At 44.0% G+C, this 20,609-nt stretch overlaps 1 long non-coding RNA gene across 1 annotated transcript in view; it reads left to right on the forward strand.

Annotated features, from left to right (window-relative positions):
• The window catches only part of LOC135213075 (uncharacterized), a 66,560-nt gene that overhangs the window by 37,183 nt on the left and 8,768 nt on the right, over window positions 1–20,609 (forward strand). The window contains exons 4-5 of the long non-coding RNA XR_010314071.1: window positions 5,402–5,611; window positions 20,337–20,533. This is a non-coding gene — a long non-coding RNA (uncharacterized LOC135213075). The remainder of the gene's footprint in view (window positions 1–5,401; window positions 5,612–20,336; window positions 20,534–20,609) is intronic.

Consider the following 20,609-nt stretch of genomic DNA (forward strand, 5'->3'; position numbering starts at 1 on the left):
TACATGTATACTGGTTCTTACACTGGGCCCCTATACTGGTTCCCTGTAATACAAACAGTTCATTTAGGATGGCAATCTCGTGCCAAAGAGCATGCAGTCGTTAGGCCTTTAGGCTATGCTACTCATGCCTAACTTTACTGTTACACATCGCAGTTAGCCTGACTTTATATGCATAACATTGGTGGAATTTACTATAGAACTGACATTTTTATAAACATATGGAGGACTAATTTACATCTTAGCCTACATTTAATTGATGGTACAATTGCAACAAACTGCAAGCTCAACATGGTGCAACTTACGTAACAGTACCATTACAACTCTTGGCAATTGGTAGTTAGGCTATATCAAAGTAAAAGTATAAAGAAGCACTACCAAATGTTATGGCAACATATACATTATAAACTACGACAAGTGCATACCTATTACAAGGGAGAAATACATCATTTCAAATGAATATAAGGGGAGATACATTCGTTTCCCCTCAACGTTGCCGTACTCGTCTCGAACAGAGCAATTTCATCTTTTGCAACTGTGCACTTGGTTACAGTTACGTACTTACATACATACACTCAATCATAGACAATCTCAACTTTGAGTGGCTAACTTAACATCTTGATAAGATGAAAACCAATTCGGTTTTCCAGTCCACCAATTTCCATGAGTACTGTAATAAATGCTAAATGAATGATTTCCATCATTACAATAGGATTAAAATCGATCTATATTGCTCAATCTGTAGACTAAAACCCAAAGTCGAGTACATTTAAATAATGTGCCATATGTATATTAACACAAGTGATACAATTTTAAAAAATTGTTAAGAAGATCAATTAAAACTAAAACTGGCTCATAAAGACAAATTTATAACATTAAGGAATACTACTTATTCAAAAGTACAATCCAATTCTTTTTATCCAAAGTAATTACATTATTGAATGGTACAATGGTTCCTTGCCTTAAAAGCATTCGTCTGCTAGCATATTACCAGTTGTACTTTGCAGAAATCTTGAAAATCCCTTTATATTACAGATAAATAGAGCTTATGTATTACTTAAAACTAGTGATTTTTAATAAAAATTGTTAATATTTATTGTTTGTATTATATAATATTTTTTGTAAGAGGTATGAGAAAATTTAGACATTAGTTATTCTCTAAAAAGTCAGCGTAATTGTTCAGTTGTTATTTATAATTTTATTTTATGTTTTTTTAGGTAGTTTCTGTAGAAACAATAAATTAGTCTTTGATTGATAATAAAGGAACATTTACTTTATAACTCATATTTTATATAGTTTGAATAAAATTGATCGTAGATCACACAAAATCGAAGACAATCTTTGCTATGTATCAGAAAAGTTGCCACTTATAATTTTTGTTTTATTTATATTTGTAGTTTCACTAATTGTAACTATACTCTGTTTTTTTCCATCTGTCCATCCGCCTGTGGTGTTTGCGCATGGTAACACTGCGTCCCGGGCTTCAGATAGTTACATTCAACTCACATTCAACAATTATAATAATATCTATTTCGAATATTAACGGTGTAATTCGCATACAGTAAATTATTAAAACACTTTTCAGTTGCAAATGTACACACAGATATCCTTTCATTTAACTTAACACTTACACACAGCGTAACTATTTACCGGGACGCAGTGTTACCATACACAAACACCATAGGCGGATGGACAGATGAAAAAAAACAGAGTTTTTTTTATAGATGCCGGTAGTGACGAGTTATGAAACGCTTTTTTTTCTTTCGAACGACACGTTCTCTATGATTTCCGAAATATCACCAATTAATAAAAGAAAACGTCTTTTCTTTTCTTTTTCCAAATGCCACTGGCCACATTGGGTATTCTTACAGTTTGAGAGATTACCGAGCTTTAATTAGTGGCCACTGCTGACTTCTAGTGTAATTTAAAAATTATTTTGAAATTTAGTACCGTAAAAAATATTATTTACATGATCGTATTTCATTTTTTCGTCATACCATGGTTCCCTTTTATTTACCACAACCCAAAACGCATCAAAATTCCTACTACATATACTTCTACCCTGTCAAATTAAAGCACAAGATCCTTCAATTCAGATTATTTGCTTAATCCTAATTCTCAAACAAGCACAGTCATAATGCTTCATGAATACAGCTAGGTTTCCACCTTTCACTTCTTTTTTCTTATGCTAAACAATGACATCCAAACACACATCTGCGTAAAAAGTATAATTTCTAATGAAAATTTGGAACATACCCAGCAAAATCTATTGTATAGTAAAGTGTATTACATATTTTAATGCTCATTTCTTTGAGAAGCTCTTCGACTGTTGAAATAATAATCATTAACTAAGCAAATTTCTGCTTGTAATAATGAGGTATTGAAAGAAAGGAATACTTAATAATGATTTATTGAAAAAGGAATACTCTATATTCATATCCATGGCGAGAGGACACTTGACCAGGTCCCTTCCCCCTTTAATCGGCCACTTGTTAAAATGATAGGATTAAATTAAATTGACCTCTATCGCTCTATCTGCTGAATAAAAACAAAGTCGACTAGATTTAAATAATGCGCTTTATGTATTAATTCGAGTGATACGATTTTAAAACATTGACAAGAAGATCGATTAAAACTAAAACTGGCTGATATAGACAAAGTTATAATATTAGGGAATACATATTCTTAAGTCCAATTCTTTTTATTCAAAGTAATTGCATTATTGAATACAATAGTTCCTTGCCTTTGAAGCATTTATCTGCTAGTCATATTACCAGTTATACTTTGCAGAAATCTTAAAAATGCCTTTATTTTACAGTTAAATATAGCTTATTTGTTACTTGAAACTACTGATTTTATTAAAAATTATTAATATGTACGGTTTAAGTTATAAAAAATATTTTTTGTAAGAGGATATGAAAATTCAGACATTAGTTATTCCCTAAACAGTCACCGAAATTGTTCAGCTGCTATTTTTTAAATTTTATTTTATGTTCTTCAGGTAACTTCCATAGAAACACTGAGTTAGTGTTTGAATGATAATAAAGCACTATTTACTGTGTAACTTATATATAACTTGAATAAAATTGCTTGTAGATTACTTAAAATCGAAGACAATCTTTGGTACGCATCAGAAAAGTTGCCACTTATGATTTATTTACATTTGTACTTTAGTAGTTTCATTAATTGTAACTATAAAAAAACTTTTTTCATCTGTCCATTTGCCTGTGGTGTTTTTGTATGGTAACACTGCGTCCCGGGCTAGATAGTTACGCTATGTGTAAGTTATAGGTAAATAAAAGGATATCTGGGTGTACATTTGCAACTGAAAAGTTTTAATAATTTACTGTATGCGAATTACACCGTTAATATTCGAAATAGGATGATATAATCGTTGAATGTAAGCTGAATCTAACTGTCTAAAACCCGGGACGCAGTGTTACCATACAAAAACACCACAGGCGGATGGACAGATGGAAAAAAACAGAGTATAGGTGTCGGTAGTGACACGTTATGTCTGCTTCTTGCAACTGATCCTTTTTTTTTATTATTCCCTGAATATCACTAATAATTGAAAGAAAACATTTTTTTTTTCTTTTAAGTGTCACTGGATTCCTGGGGGGTATTCTTACAGTTAGTAGCCACTGCTGATTTTCAGGTGTAATTTAAAAATTATTTAGAAATTTAGTACCTAAAAAATCGTATTTGAAGGCATAGCCTATTTCATATTTTCGTCATGCCATGGTTCCATTTTATGTACCAAGACCACCAAAACCTAAAACGCATCAAAATTACTGCTAAATGTACATTTGCCCTGCACAAGATGTTTCAGTTCATATTGCGTTTTAAAAAATTCTTAAATACCTATTTGTACATTTAAATTTTATACAATAGATTTTCTTGGTATATTTCGAAAGTTCATTAGACAACTATTTTTATGCAAAAGTTTGTTTGGTTCTGGACTGATCAGTCTGATGTTATTGTCCAGCTGAAAAGCCCTTCCTATGTCTGAAGAGTTATGATCATTTTTTTTTTTTTAGAATTAATGCTCATTTTGTTGTATAATCCTTTGATTGCCTTAACGTGTATGGGTCGAGGCCTATGACGAATGGATTTTTGCCTTCGATTGTGTACAAGGTTATCAAGGTAAAACAAAGTACTAGGCTATAGTTACAAGACAATCATGCCTCAGAAGAGGGTTAGGCATAGCTATTTCATAAAGTATCTGTAGGCTAGTGCTTTACGGTAAAAAGAAATGCCCTGAGGGTAAATTTTTCGGAAGACGCCAGCCAGTCGTTTTTGCATGGAAAACCATTTTTTCTGGTACCTAGTAGTAGTTTTCTTTACCCAAGGTAAAATCTCAAAAATATGTGTCTTGTGGAATTGGAGTTTGGAATGGAAACGAAGTTTTACCACCTGCTATACTATTCTATCTTAGCCTACTCCTACCTAAATGGTCACTGCCCAGCCCAAAACCTAAATCTTAACCTGAAGGACTAAGGAAGTGGTAGTCGGGTGTCCCACTGTGGTCTCCTCTCGTCAAGACGAAAAACGGTACAACGATTCGACCAAAAATCTCCAAAAGAAATGCACACCAAATTCAACAAATAAATTGGTAGTAAGGCAGTCCCCAGGTTACAACGGTCTCGGCTTACGACGTTCCGAGGTTACGACGCTTTTCAATTAAATTCATCAGACGTTATTTCCAGGGTTACGACTCCTACAGCGCTGATCTGGCAGATGAAATATGACACCTAAAATGCAAAATATTCAATATTTGAAGGTTTTTTTGATGAAAAATGGAGTAAGAATGCAGTTTACATAGTTTCCAATGCACCCAAAGCATTAAAACTAAGGTTTTCTTAGGATTTTTGACGATCTTCTGGCTTACAACGATTTTCGGCTTACGACGCGTCTCAAGAACGGAACCCCCGTTGTAACCCAGGGACTGCCTGTACTTGCAATTCATGAAACATATGTTTAACTAGCCTATTAGGTACTAGGTAGTTTTCGGTTTGTAAACAAAACAGGTAAAGATGTACCTAGGTACTAGGGTAATCATAAAATAGGTAGTTTCGGATGTACCGTCATCATGCATCCTTGCTCTCTTGTGCTTAATTCCTTATGTTTAGGAGAATTTTGTTCATAGGCTATGTTAGGTTTATAAAACCAATTTGGCTTCATGCCATGAGTGTTTCTTGTAATGTGGGTAATGTACAGTACATATGATATTTTTGCCTCGGTTAATATTTTATAATGACAGCAAACATTAATACAGTTGCAGTTGCCATATGCTCACAGCATTCTCCTGTTTATGTAACAAATCACTCATTTTGAAGATTTGTGGTTTAGTGTTATTTAAGTTTATTTTTATTATTAAAAACGGTGTCATTTTTCTTTTCAGATGTGTATAGGCTATGTCCTTGCACATGCAAAATGAAGTGGCCAAAGATGGCAGCAGAAAAACAACTCAAGTGGACAACCAAATTTGTGCCTGACTGATGGAAGGGAATTGAAAATGCAAGAACCTGGATGGTAAAGAATAAACTGAAGCAACAGCATTAGACGTTATAATTAGGATGAAGAATTCATGACTTGCAGTGATCAGTTTAAAGTAAGTTGAAATTTCAGTGAGTTAGGTTAAACTGCAACTCAGATTGTAATTTGTCTTTATTTGAATGTAGTATTGGGAACAGCTTTACACATTTATTTTTAACTGAAATTCATCGCTAGTAGTTCAGAAATGTTTAGAAAAATAATATTGTAATTAGGCTAATGTAAAATAAGATGGGAACTCGATAAGTGTAAGCACTCAAGGATTTCAACTGGACAGTGTAAAATATAAACAAATCAGTAGTGGTAAATGCTTTTATATGACAATTTAATTTTGAAAGTCTTTAAAGAGAAATAATAGCCAGTTGAGAATTGAATAATAACTTGAAGTTTGTTCCAACACGAATACAAACCCTCGGTCCTTTAACAATAGGAAGTAGCTAGCGGCAGCTGGAACGGTCGTAAGCTTCGAACAAGGGGAGAACGGTAGTTAACTGCTTGTCCGACAGTGCGCGCGCCCGCGCGCCTGAGAGGTGAAGAATCACTTTTGCTTTCGGCCGCGGGTGTGAAGGACGTGTTCGTCATCGCTCTCTGCCCGCTTCATCGTCGTATGCTTTGTTTATATTGTGTTTTCTACTAATGGTTTGTTTGACTTGAAAATGAAACTGTAAGTACACTGTTTTCATTTTCATTACTTAATTATGAGCCAACATGGAGCTATCGCCGTAGATGCGGCGGTTTCCGCTCTTTTCATGAAATTGATACCCTTGAATTATGTCTCGGTGCCGAGGGCGGGCGCGCTCGCGCCGAGTCATGTATTTTGGGCGAAAGTGTGTAATTGAAAAATGTAAGTACTCTTTTCATTATATTTTTGCCCTGTGCGTTCGTTGCCGAGAGCGTGAATGCGCTCGGCACGAGCCTCTTATTTTGTATGAATAGAATGCAATGAAAGTGGATTCGCAATTGCATTATTCTTTTTCATTTTCATTTATTTAATTGCATCAATTTTAATATTGGATCAATTTCCGCTCTTACCCGGGAATTGATCCTTACGATTTATTTTCTGTGAAAGTGAAATCGCAAGTGCAGTATTCTGTTTCATTTTCATATTTTTTTTTTTTATGATAGCATCATATTATTATGGATCAAGTGTCTGCTCTTACCCGGGAATTGATCCTTCCCCCTTTAAGTTCTATCAAGTGAATCGCAAGTGCAGTATTCTGTTTCATTTTCATATTACTTTTCACTGCTGTGCGGGGGTAGGGGAAGCGTAGGTCTGCCAGGAAGTCGTCGGAAAGCTCTCCCGCGACTCCCTTGGTATCCGATTCTTCGTCTTCTTTCCTGCCCCCCGCTCAGCTTCCTCGTTGTATTTTGTATTTGGGGTCTTCCTTGCGTTCGGGGTGGGGCATGTCTCCCCCCCGTGCGTGAGGGAACCCCTCTTACTAATCTGTCTGTGCTACCGCAGGTGCTACATCCGTGGGAGACGACCTTGGACAGGTATGGACCACTGCGGCGGCAGGGCGTGCCTAGCATCCACGGGCTGCTGCAGCTTCTAGCGAGGTCTGGGGTGGTGACCCATGGAGCAGTCTCCACTACTACCTCCACGGCCGCTTATGCTGCTCCTCCCTGCCTGGTCTACACTCCCCATGCTGTGTCGGTGATGCCGTCTGCCGCTACTAGGGCCGGTCGCTGCCGTACCGAGGGGGGGTATGCTGCCGCCGCGTGTGTTCTTCGTGTTGCCTGCCCCAGACTTCCGCTGTTCCAGCAGCTCGCCCCTGGACCGGCCGCCAGTACCCAGGTTCCCGCTGGCTGCCGACGATTCTACGAGGCGATGGCTGGGCCTGCCGTACCTGCCGCTGATGTGGTTCCCGCTGCTGGCTTGGCTGTCCCTTCTTTGTCTACCGCTGCCGCTGTTCCTGCCATTCCTGAGCTGGTTGCTGTACCTGTCGCTCCTGGTTCCTGCGCCTGTCCATGCTGGTCCTGCCCACGGTGTGTCTTCCCCAGTCCCAGGTCCTTCCAGACAGGTGCAGTCGGGCCGTGTTGCTTCGGCAATAGCCCCGGCTCCAGCCTGGATGGAGGACCTGACGACTGTCCTGCGTGAGCTGACGAGGAAAAGGAAGAAGAGGAAGGTGTCATCTTCGTCTTCATCGTCTGCTGCTGCCTCTTCCCCTTCGACTTCCAAGGCTCATAAGCCGAAGAAGAAGGAGGCTGCCTCCCCCCCCTAAAAAGTCTCCTTCGGGAAATTCTAAGGGCCCGTCCCACTGGGGTGGGACGGGGGGTCCTTCTGCTGGTCCTCCTGCTCCTTCGGGAGCGGGGCCCGTCTCCCCTTCCGTAAGGAAAAGAGAGACGGGGACCAGAGGAGTACCGGTTAACACTGGTACTTCCTCGCCTGGTGCTAGCGGCGATGCCGCTACGCCAGATTCCGGCTCGGTCTCTCGTTCGCGAGAGATCCCGAGTGTACGCTCTCTCTCGGGAGATCGTGCAGCCAAAGTTTCGGCGCCAGAGTTCGCTCGGCGCCAAGACTGCGGCACGGAGCAGAAGGCTGGTGAGAGCCGCTCAGGTGACTCTCGCCAGGCCAGCGGCCGCTCTCGCAGCGACCAGCTGGTAACCCGGGTTTTCCCCCTAAGAAGGCTCCTTCGGGAACTTCTAAGGGCTCGTTCCACTCCCGTGGGACGGGGGGTTTCTTCTGCCGGTCCTCCTGCTCTTTCGGGAACAGGGCCTGTCTCCCCTTCCGCAAGGAAGAAGAAGACGGGGACCAGAGGCGTACCGACTACCACCGGTACTTCCTCGCCTGGTGTTTGCGGTGCTGCCACTACGCCAGGTTCCGGCTCGGTCTCTCGTTCGCGAGAAGTTCCGAGTATACGATCTCCCGCGGGAGAGCGTATAGCCAAATTTTGGCGCCAGAGTTCGCTCGGCGCCAGGACCGTGGCACGGAGCAGAAGCTGGTGAGAGCCACTCATGTGACTCTTGCCAGGCCAGCGGCCGCTCTCGCAGCGACCAGCTGGTAACCCTGGTAGACGTGACTGTCTCTGACCAGTCACGGGCTGAGGCTGGGAAGAGGTTCCCCCCTCCCAATCGTTGGTGCCAGCCTCGGCTGGTACCAGCGGTATGACGCGCCACGAGGACACGCACCGGTCTCACTGTGACAGTGGTCTCTGCAGGTCTCCTGACCGCCGCTCCCACAGGGACCGGGCGGATAGGGGGACCAGCAGCAGCTCCTCTGCACACGAGATCGGGGCCACTGTTCTCGGTCCAGCCGTTTCCCTGAGAAACGGCTCGACTAGGCCTGCAAGTTGGCGATCGCCTGCAGCCCTCCAAGCCCGCTGGTTCTGCCAGCGAGCAAAAGAGGAGCGTCATGTCTTCCTCTCCCATGCCTGCAACTTCCTCGGTTTCCACCAGGAAGAGCGAGGCACAGCGGGGTGATCGTGAGGGGCATGCCCCGTACAATCCCGTCACGACACCATAAGTACCAGGTACAATCTTTGGACCGACCAGGACGTACGCGCAAGTGGCAGGAGGAGATTGAGAGGGGTCTGTAGCTGTTCCCCCTCCTGAAGGGGAGGTTCTAGGAATATGCTCTTGTTCGAGGGGTTTGACGGTCTCACTCCGCAAGATGCTGTGACTTCCGAGATCCAGAGGAGCTTGACCGAGGTTATTGCGCTGATTCGTCAGCACAACGACCTCTGCAAATCATCACCGCTCCCACCAGAAGAGCCACGTCACGGCTCAAGTCGTTCTGGAGCCCGAAGAGGGAACCAGACTGACGGTGGGCTTGCCGCGATAAGGGTTTCTCGACTCGGTTCTGGACCAGGTAGAGCCTCTCGTCTCCGGACGGGATGGCTCGCTCAGGTCTAGCCGGTCGGGCAAGCTACTTCCACCTCCTCTGCCGCGACAGCGGCGTTTTTTTTGGAGTATTGCAGCTCTTCTTCCCCCCCCTTCGGTCCTCCTGAGAGGTTTCGACCTCGACGAGGACTGGAATGAGTCAGAGGACGGTTTTGGGTCTCCTGTCAGGTGTCGATCAGCCCCACCCAAACGACGTTCACAGTGGTGGCAGATGCTTACCTACAGTACGAGTTCGTAACCCTCCTCGGGCGGGGAAGGGGGGGGGGGGGCAGGAAGGCCATCGCCGCAAGGTGATGGCTGCTCCTACTCTCGTCTCCAACTGCTAGTTCCGCTGGAAAGGCGAGCAGTATCCATTTCCTCCCCCATTCCCTCTCTCCTTACGGCTACGAGGGAAAGGGGTAAGATCCTACAGAGACTTCTCTGTAGGATCCCACGATTGGGGACTGCGCTACCGGGGGGACCTTCGGGTCCTACCTGACGTAACCCCGGTGGTGGAGGAGGGACCCTGCACCATCTCCGATTTCTATGGGAATCGAGAGGACCACCAACCGATATTCGTTTAACGAATCCGGTGGGGGTTTCGCTGGGTGCTTAGAATTCTGCAGAATTTCTAGCACACACAGGCGAGACCACTGTCCAAAGGGAGTTAGACGAGTATTCCCGATAATTGTTACCACGATAATCGGGGATCTCGCCGAATGCTCGAATTCTTGGAATTCTTAGCGTTGGAAGAAGACTGCCGCCGAAGGAAGATATCTCACAGTAGGCTGCCAACCCTGGAATAGAGAGAACGGACGGGAACATCCAGATTTGCTTGAACTATCGTCTTCGGTATTCTGTTCACCATTGAAGCTTTCCTTTGGGGAAGACTTCTCCTTCACTCTCTTTGTTAGAGATCGAAGGTGGTCGATCTCCAATCCTTATTTTGTTTTCTTGAAGGAAAAGAATTTAGGATGGAGATCGTTGTTCAGAATCCTACAAATATACTACGTATATTAACCTCGTGACATGATTCTCCTAAGCAGTTGAATTGTCCGAGGGGTAGGCGCATATCCTAGTTACTCTACGGATTGCAACTTAGACGAGGAGTATTCTAATTGAACTGCAACTCGGGGTTGCCTGCAACCTCCCAGGAGTTTCCAGTTTCAATTTTATATACTTATGGTTTTGTCACGACAACACCATTTCAGCTTTTGTATTTACCGAAATTCGTTTCGCCTAAATATAATTGCTCGAGCATATCTTTTTATGCTCGGTGGTTCTAGCCGAACGCATTCCTTCGTGGAATGGATTACCTGGCAACTCAGGATGACGAGTCAGCGACAGCTACTGCGTATTGAATTGCCCGAGGCAACTCAGTACCAGCTGCCGCTTCGAGATGCACAGTTGGTTATGTTTTTCTCCCCTGGTTTGATTGAATACCAACCGTATCTCTGCCCAACAATCACGGACTTAAGTCTCTGATTAACGGGGATTCTCGCATACATGAATGACCATCTACTGCTGTGACGATCGAATTCATCGCCTTCAGTATTGCGAGAATTTACAACAGAGATATCTCTTCGACTTTCATCTTTCTGTTTACCGCACGGTAACAGAATTCTGTAATAGTCTCTTGCTGCATCGCACTGCGATAATGCGAATGATTTTTGCGGAATCTGAGTTTGTACTCAAAATATCTCGTATTCGGAGGTGTGCAATTGTTCATTGTTCACCCCGGATTAGCAGATGTATTGAAAGACATCGCCTTCTCCCAGACCTGCCAGCTCTACTTCCAAACGTTCAGCCCATGAGAAGCAGTTCTTCAGGCAGTACTCCCCTGTGTTTTCATTACTGATGAACGCCCTGCTTTCATTGCAACTACAACTTCTCACCGGACAGCTATGAAATAGCGGTTAGCGTTTTCAGTCATTTGTAAGCACAGGTTCAGAATCTTGAGATTCCTTCTCTCGATTCAGCTGGAAGACGTAGGTTGCATTCATTGTCTACCTTCGTCTTCAACGGCACAGTGTTGTTTCTCCTTAGCTGAGATTCAAATACTATGAGAGTGTCTTGCCTTCAGGGACCTAGGTCTCTAGAAGGCAATTGACTTTCGCCTTTTGAGCATATGCCTTAAGAGAATCATCACCTTGCCGTCCGGCATTGGTGACAAACAAATACATTATTTGTTTGGTCTCTTGGCATAACCCTTTAAAAGGCGAAGGTCACGTGACTTACTCTGATGCTTGGACAACTTGCCTCACTTCCGATACCGAACCAGTCAATCGGCAGCTGTCAGAGCGCTCGAGTCATTTACGAACTACGCTGTGGACTTAGTTCGGTTGTTACAGAGCAATCATTACTTCGTCTTAATGGCTTGTCACAGTACCCATACCATCGACACCCACCATGGAGTGTCGGTGTCCTATCCACTACCGAGAACTTCGCTGCATGGGGATAGGAGGATGCGAGACACTTCGTTGCAGACGGACAGACCAGTATGGGTACTGGACATCACCGAAGTCGAGAAGAGGAATAGGTCATGCGACTATTCCCTTCTTTTCCTCTGAGGGAACTGCATGACTTTTCCTGCGAAGTCAAGCATCCAGGGGATGGGGATCCGTGACGCTCGATTTCGTACCGAACTTCGTAGCGAAGACTCAGAACCCTTCGGTCCCTGACGATCGGTTCAAGTCCTTCACAATCCCCTCCCTAATGGACTTCACCGCCTTCGATGCGAAGGAGATGCTGCTTTGTCCGCAAGAACTTCTCCGTGGCGCAGGTACTGAAGGCAGGGGTCTGGTCCAACCAGACCACATGCACCTCCTTCTACCTTCGGGATATTGCCCACAGGTCCTTGGATCTTTTTCCTTGGGACCCGTGGTGGCTGCTCAACACGTGTAGCGAACCCAGACCCTCGCAGGCTGAATAGCATCGAGTCCTGGTGTGACTGTAAGAATGGATGAGTGAATGAGAGAGTGACTGGCTCCTCTTCCCATCTTTTTCTTCCCCTCTACCTGTGGGTAGAGGGACACGGTCGTCACCCTGCTGGATAAGGACAAGATGCAGGTGAGCTACTCAACAGAGCCCCATCCTATCCCTTTCACTAGGGATAGGAGCATATATACACCACTTCCTCCAACAAGGGGGAGGAAGTGGATGCCAGCTTGAGACAAACCCATACTTTTGTTGCCTCTTGCAAACAGGAACAAGTTCTTGCTTGCTGGTACGAAGAGATACGCTTGCCTCTCTCTTAGTACTTGGCCCAGAGGTCTGACCATTGATCCTGCGGTGCACACCCCGATCAATCGGACAGAGGCTTGGATCCCTCCCTTGCTCTTACGACCAGGGAGGCATTCCAAGGTTGGACGAACACCAGTCTGTTCACCAAAGACACTCAGATTCCTCCTACCAAGAAGTGTCTTCCTATTGTTAAAGGACCGAGGGTTTGTATTCGTGTCGGAACAAATGGCAATTTGTCGAAAATTGCATTTTTCCTAACTATACAAACCTGAGGTCCTTTACATATAGTCCCACCTCATGCCACCCCTCACTCTGCATTTTTTTGCATGGGCCTAAAGCAAAAGTGATTCTTCTCCTCTCAGGCGCGCGGGCGCACACTGTCGGACAAGCAGTTAATTACTGTTCTCCCCTTGTTCGAAGCTTACGACCGTTCCAGCTGCCGCTAGCTACTTTCTATTGTTAAAGGACCTCAGGTTTGTATAGTTAGGAAAAATGCAATTTTCGACAAATTGCCATTTCAAGAGGTCTTGATTAAATAGTTACTTGTATCTGCACTATCCAAACTTATAGGATGCACTATCTCTAACATTGTTGATAATCTAATTGAAGAGCTATAAGATTGCTTAATACAGTACAGAATTCATGGCAGTCTGTTTGAAATATGGTCATTATTTTAAATATACCTGATGAGAATTTTCACATAAGTGACTTACCAAACAATTACATTAGCTGTACGCTTTCTTACCTGGCAGTCGAAAATTCAAATTCCTGGCGGCGGTAGCGCCATTGTTCGTGTAGATAATACAGATCCCACCCACTTTCGGAAATACCTGGTACTGCTGAGCTTGAGACTTCAATTCGTTTTCTGCCGGCCACGGGGTAACACCGGTGGTTTGTGTTGCAGTCGACTTTCGTCGCCATTGTGGATTATTTCTTTTTGGTGATGTACAATTTCTTGGTTGGCTTTTTTTGCTTCATCAGTTAGCTGCCTAGTTATTAACGATTTATTACAAAGATGTCTGATGCTAGTTCTTCTTCTGTTAGGTTTTGCAGCAGTGGTTGCAAAATTAGATTAGCTAAACTATGTTACGATCTGCACTCCAAAGGTGTTAAATGTAGGGGTCAGTGCTGTAGCAAGGAATTAACTTGTGATGAGTGCCGTAGTTTAGATGAACAAGGTTGGAAGACTTTTCAAGCTCATTTGGATAAGATGGACAAAGATAGGAAAAGGAAAGCATCTCTTAGAGCGGATAGTAAAACTAGAGTAGATACAACTCCCGTGCCTTCAGAGGCAAACAAACCGTCACTATCTTCTCCATTTTTATCGAATATTTCACCTATTGATAGTCCTCCAACTTCAGTACCAATTACTCCAGACCAGGCATCCCATGTTTCCGATCCCAACACCATTTCCTTGTTAGAGTCTAAGATGGACAAGAAATTTGAGTTTGTGGCAAAATCCGTTATGGATTTGGGTATGTCGCTTCGTGCGTTCGTAGAGAAGTCAAGTTAAAAGGCCAGTGTTAGGCCAAGTGTCAGTGTTGTGTCCGAGGAGGCGGGTGTCCGTTCCCCCTGTTCTCCTAGACGAAGGTCAGCTCCCGGGAGAAGACATACTGGAGGTCGAAGGGAGACTGGGGGAGTTTGCCCACGGTCCAGAAAATGCCGCTGGAAAGGCGTAGATATCAGTGACGAGCAGTTGTCGTCTGACTCGGAAGTGCAGTCACCTGTGTCGAGGCGAAAAGTGTGGTGTGATTTAGTGTCGCGTCCATTGAAGAGACATGCCTAGCGTATGAGAGGGATGTCACCGCCTGTTAAGAAATCCAAGGAGCACTGGAGTCCACAACCTTCCTGCAGTTTTGCACCGGACCAGTTTTTCTGGGAAGATCATCAGTCCTCTTCAGATAGCAACTTCGGACGGAGTCAGACGCTCACCTGCGTCACAGCGCTCGCGCGCTTGCGAGACTGCCTCGCCTCGTTGTGTATCGATAGGAGTTCATTCCCCTCGAGGAGTTTCAACTCGTTCGCCCCATTCGTCTTGAGCTGTTTCGACTCGTGCGCCTCATTCGCCTCGAGCTGCTTCGACTCGTTTGCCTCATACGTCTCGAGCTGTTTCGACTGGTGTGCCTCATTCGCCTCAAGATGCTTCGACTCGTTCACCTCATACGTCTCGTGTTGTTTCGATTCCCAGTCGTTCGTTTTCGAAGAAGGGCCGTATGACAGCCACGACTTTGTCTTCGCCTAAGGATGATGCGAAGGCCAAACCCTTGCTAGAGGATTCCGCTTTGGGTTCCTTTAAACATCAACTTCAAGAATTGATGGTCTTTTTAAAGAAGACAACGAGCCAGACGGAAGAGGAAGACGGGGTATCGGCCGTCCTGTCGGAAGAAATAACTCAAGACCAGGAAGCGAAGCCCTCTTCTGCTTATTCTAGTCTATTAAGGTTTCTTTTACAGACTTATCCGGATTTTTTTGAACCTGCTTCGCCTTCTTCACCTTGTCGATGTTTGTGAAGGATAGGAGATCAGCGCCTTCGGGGTTACTGAAACTAGTTCTTTCTCAGTCCTCGAAGAAAGCACTGAAGGAGGTAGAAGAGTGGCTTGCTAAGAAGAGGGAGTCAGGCAAGGCTTCGTTCGCTTTTCCTCCATCGAAGCTGCAGAATAAAACCTACAGGTTTTATGCGACAGGAGAAGTTCCTTCTTTGGGAGTTTCTGCCTCCTCCCAAGGAGACTTCTCCGGTCTTGTGGACTCAAACAGAAGAGCAGCGTTCTCGGCTGCGAAAGTGTTGTTCTCTTCACCCAAGTTGGATCATCTGGTGAAGAACTTACAAGTTGATCAAAGTGTTCAGTTTTCTGGATTGGACTATTGCAGCGTTAGCCAGAAAAATTGAAGATTGCCAGTCTCTAGATGAGGATGTTTCTGCCGACTGGCTCAATGTGTTGTCCTGTGCGGACAGGGCAGTGAGAGACGGTTCAGGGGAATTGGCCGCCCTATTCACTATGGGAGTACTAAAGAAGAGAGAACGGTGGTGCTCCTTCACATCTCGAGGAGTAACCACGAACCAAAAATCGGCTTTGTTGTTCTCCCCCCTGAGTAAATCTCACTTGTTTCCAGAAGAAACCATTAAACATGTGCTGTCGGACCTCGAGAAAAAGTCCACCAATGATCTTCTCTTTCAGTCAGCGAGAAGACTTAAGGAACCTCCAGCGACAGGAGCCAAAGCTTCTCCTCTACAAAAACATCCCTTTCGAGGAGGTAAATCGAGGTGGCAGCAGAGACCAAGAACAAATCTACGAACCACCTCCAAGTCTACCAAGAAACCTTCCTTTAAGACAGAGAAATGATCGGAAGGTCCTTCACACACCCGTGGGGGCAAGACTCCACGACTACTGGGAGGAATGGAGTCGAAGAGGAGCAGAACAGTGGGTAATTCAGGTGCTTCAAGAGGGATATGTGATCCCTTTTACGCAGGATCCACGACTGTACAATACACCTGTCTGTTTGACAGCATACTCGATAGGATCAACAAGAGCTTTGGCTTTAGCCAAAGAAGTAGAAGGGCTCATCAACAAAGAGGCCATAGAGGAAGTAACAGATACAAACTCCCCAGGGTTTTACAACAGGCTCTTCGTAGTCCTCAAGGCATCAGGGGGATGGAGACCTGTGTTGGACGTAAGCGCTCTGAACCTCTTCGTCCGGAAGACGAAATTCCAAATGGAAACCAGTCGATCGGTAATGTCAGCCATCCAACCGGGCGACTGGATGGTATCTCTCGACATGAAGGATGCATACTTCCATGTCCCCATCCATCAGGGCTCCAGGAAGTTCCTGAGTTTCGTCTTCAAGAAGAGAGTCTTCCAGTTCAGAGCCCTCTGCTTCGGTCTGTCAACCACCCCTCAAGTATTTACTCGGATTCTCGCTCCTCTGGGAAAGTGGCTGCATTTAATGGGGATCAACACAGCTTTTTACTTAGACGACTGGCTCCTGAGAGCCAGATCCAGGCGTCAGTGTGTGAAGGACTTGGAGAAGACACTTACTACTTTGACACAACAATTGGATATCACAGTAAACACGGAGAAGTCCCAATTGATTCCAACTCAGAGGATTCTCTATTTAGGGATGATACTAGACTCTCTAGCTTTTCGGGTTTTTCTCTCCCCGAAGGGGATAGAGTCCTGCCTGTCAACAGTCCAGCAATTTCTGGTTTGCCTGTCCTGCTCAGCGCTTGAATGGATGAGCCTACTCGGGACCCTGGCTTCAGTGGAGAGTTTTGTCAGGTTAGGACGCCTACACATGAGGCTGCTTCAGTTCTTCCTGAAAGCAAATTGGTCTCGGAAGACACAGTCGGACTCACTAGTTTTCCCCTTGACGGAAGAGATAAAGATGGATCTTTGTTGGTGGCTTTCGAGGGAAAGCTTACAAGAAGGAATCTCCCTAGTCGTGTCGAACCCCGACCTGCAGTTCTTCTCAGGCGCCTCAGACAGCGGATGGGGAGCTCTCCTAGGAGACAAGAGTGTCAGGTCTGTGGACAGAACGAGAAAAGACCTTGCACATCAATGGGAAGGAATTGAAGGCCATCCTCTTAAGGCTACAAGCGTTCGACCATTTAGTCACCGGAAGAAACGTAGCGGTCTACTCGGACAACACCACAGCGTTGTCATATGTACGGAAGCAGGGAGGGACCCACTTGTTCTCTCTCAACAAGATAGCCGTAGATCTCCTCACCTGGACGAACGAGAAGAGGATCACCCTTTTTCCAAGATTCGTGCAAGGGAGAATGAATGTACTTGCAGACGAACTGAGTTGGGTAAATCAGGTGTTACCAACAGAATGAACTCTGTACGAGAGAGTGTGTCAGGACCTCTGGAAGCTTTGGTGAAGACCATCAATAGATCTGTTCACCACATCGAGGAACAATCGCCTTCCCAGTTTCTGTTCTCCGATTCCAGAACCACTAGCATGGAGAACAGATGCGATGCTGCTAGATTGGACAGGACTGAACGTTAACGCTTTTCCTCCCTTCGGGATGATAAGAGAGGTCTTAAACAAGCTTCAATCACACCAGAATGTGACAATGACCCTAGTGGCGCCATTCTGGCCCAGGAAAGAGTGGTTCCCGGACCTTCTCAATCTGCTGGTGGATTTTCCCAGACTACTTCCACAAAATCCATCGCTTCTCAGACAACCCCATTTCAACCGATATCACCAAGGGTTGTCCGCTCTGGCCCTGACAGGATTGAGATTGTCAGGAACCTGGCCAGAGCAAAAGGGTTTTCGCAAAGGGCGTCAGAGGCTATTGCTAGCTGCAGAAGCTCTACTACCAAGCTCTACCAGTCCAAGTGGAGAGTTTTTAGGTCATGGTGCTGACGACATAGCATCTCTTCTTCTGAGACATCTATAACAGAAATTGCAGAATTTTTGTTATTTCTGAGGGACACCAAGAAGTTGGCCACTTCAACTATTAAAGGATATAGGGCCATGCTTTCATCGGTTTACAAGCATAGAGGCCTCGACATTTCATCAAATCAGGACATCAGTGACCTGATCAGATCCTTTAGTTCCTCCAAGATTTTCAAGCCTGTAGAAGTGGAATGGAACTTGGATATAGTTTTAAGGTGGCTCAACGGCCCCCAATTCGAACCATTGAATTCTGCAACCTTGAGGGACGTAACTAGGAAGACACTATTCCTAGTCGCCTTAGCCACAGCGGGAAGAGTAAGCGAGCTGCAGGCGATGAGTAAGGAAGTGGGTTTCGCCTAGGGCAATGCAGTTTGCTCTTATGTAACAGATTTTCTCGCTAAAAATGAGGATCCTTCGAATCCTTGGCCCCGTTCTTTCAAGATAAAGAACCTAACGGACTTAGTCGGGTCGGAAGATGAGGAACGTACATTGTGTCCGGTCAGAGCCATCAGACACTACCTGACTAGGACAAAAACTGTGAGAGGAGAGTCGAGCCGACTCTGGTGCTCGGTGAAAGACCCATCTCGGCCTCTTTCAAAGAATGCAATGTCCTTTTTCCTGAGGAGTTTGATCCGAGAAGCGCATGCCCAAACTCAGGAACATGCTCTTAGGGTGCTGAAAGTGAAAACGCATGAGATTCGAGCAATAGCTACGTCATTGGCTTTCAGACAGAATATGTCTCTATCCTCCATTATGCAAACTACGTTCTGGAGGTTGAAATCGGTGTTTGCATCTCACTATTTGAAGGAGGTAGAAACTACTTACGAAAACTGCTTTAGATTGGGACCGTTGTCAATAGCGGGAATGGTGTTGGGAGAGGAAGCATAGGGGGACTCGGTTTTTTTCCCTCTACTATCTCCTCGCCTTGAATTTGAGGTTTTTTTTTGAATTTGTGGGAAGCCTGGGGGTACATGTACCTGAAGTACCCACCAGTCCTTATATCTGGTTAAGGGTACCATATGGTTTTTAGTGTAGGTGATGGTTTTTTGTATGGTTTTTTATCTGGTCCTTTCGCCCAGGGCAAAGGCAAATCATGGTTGTTTTTTGTCAATCATCGGTGAACTTCCATGATTGCAAAAATCCCACCATTAGTAAGGACAACCCTGGCCTTTACTGCCACGTCTCCTACATGTGATGAGAGCGCCGACCAGAGGCAGTATCTACCTGTAGTTGCTCTCTCACAAGGTAAGGTACTGCAGAGATTATATATAATGTGAGCACATGACTTATTTTTATTCAGAAAGCTGTCCATATACCCACCTTCCGGGTAATGTGGAGTCAGCTAATGTAATTGTTTGGTAAGTCACTTATGTGAAAATGATATTTTAATGATAAAATAAGGTTTCACATATACTTACCAAACAATTACATAATCAGAGCCCTCCCTCCTCCCCACAGATGAACGTTGCGGCTCAACGAATTGAAGTCTTAAGCTCAGCAGTACCAGGTATTCCCGAAAGTGGGCGGGATCTGTATCACCTACACGAACAATGGCTCTACCGCTGCCAGGAATTTGAATTTTCGACTGCCAGGTAAGAAAGCGTACAGCTTAATTGTTTGGGAAGTATATGTGAAACCTTATTTTATCATTAAAATATCATATTTCACCTCACACATGGCTCCAGATTTGATAATGGTAGATAAACACTCAAGAAACTGATATGCATTCTTGATGCTAACCTAGAGGGTGTGGTAACTGAGTCCATATACTGTAGTATAATTTGAAATGATGTGAAGCAGTTTATCAAGTTAATCATTTATGTGGGTTTTAACAAAATTTACCCAACACTTGATGCTGGCAGTTTTCACTGATGTTGATTAGTTGTCAGAAATGTCATTTTTGACACTAGATAGGATCTTAAATGTAGCAAGTGGCTTAAACTTGAATGAGAAAATTAGATTGGAAATTTTTATGAGTCATATTTTAGGCAAATAGGGACATTGCAGGTGCCATGCCGTAGGAGAAATGTTGTAGAATGAGTGTCAATTTAAAGGTAACCATTATTTTATTGGTCCTGTACTCAGATAAGTATGGCTGACTGACTCAGATCACAGAATTATTTTCTTTCCTCACTTAAATCTTGAAAATCTTTGTCTTGATTAAATAATGTTTTTGGAGGAATACAGTGTCTGTTAGTTAAATAGTATAATTTTAAAGTCTTTTTGTTATATATTTCTTATTAGTAAAGTTATTTCCCTAATTGAAATAAGGGAAATTAAACCTTAAAAGTGAAAATTAAGTTAACATAATGAATTTTTTTCAGGTAACTAATATGGCAAATGTTCAATAGGAATTCCTTCACAGGACTGGTCCATAGAGGTTTAATTGATAGAAGTTTAAATCAGATTCAAATACTAAAGGTTTATGATATGTATTCAGGTTGGAGCATCAAGTTTTTGCATGTATCAACTGTACATAAGTTACTAGTAAACTAAACCTTACTTAATACTTTAAAGCCAAGTAAGTATTTTAAAGTATATTAATTTTTGCTCTCATTGGCAAAATGTTATTGACAAAATGCTTTTATTATCAGGAA

This window comes from Macrobrachium nipponense, chromosome 42 (assembly GCF_015104395.2).
Source record: "Macrobrachium nipponense isolate FS-2020 chromosome 42, ASM1510439v2, whole genome shotgun sequence".
Lineage (NCBI taxonomy): Eukaryota > Metazoa > Arthropoda > Malacostraca > Decapoda > Palaemonidae > Macrobrachium > Macrobrachium nipponense.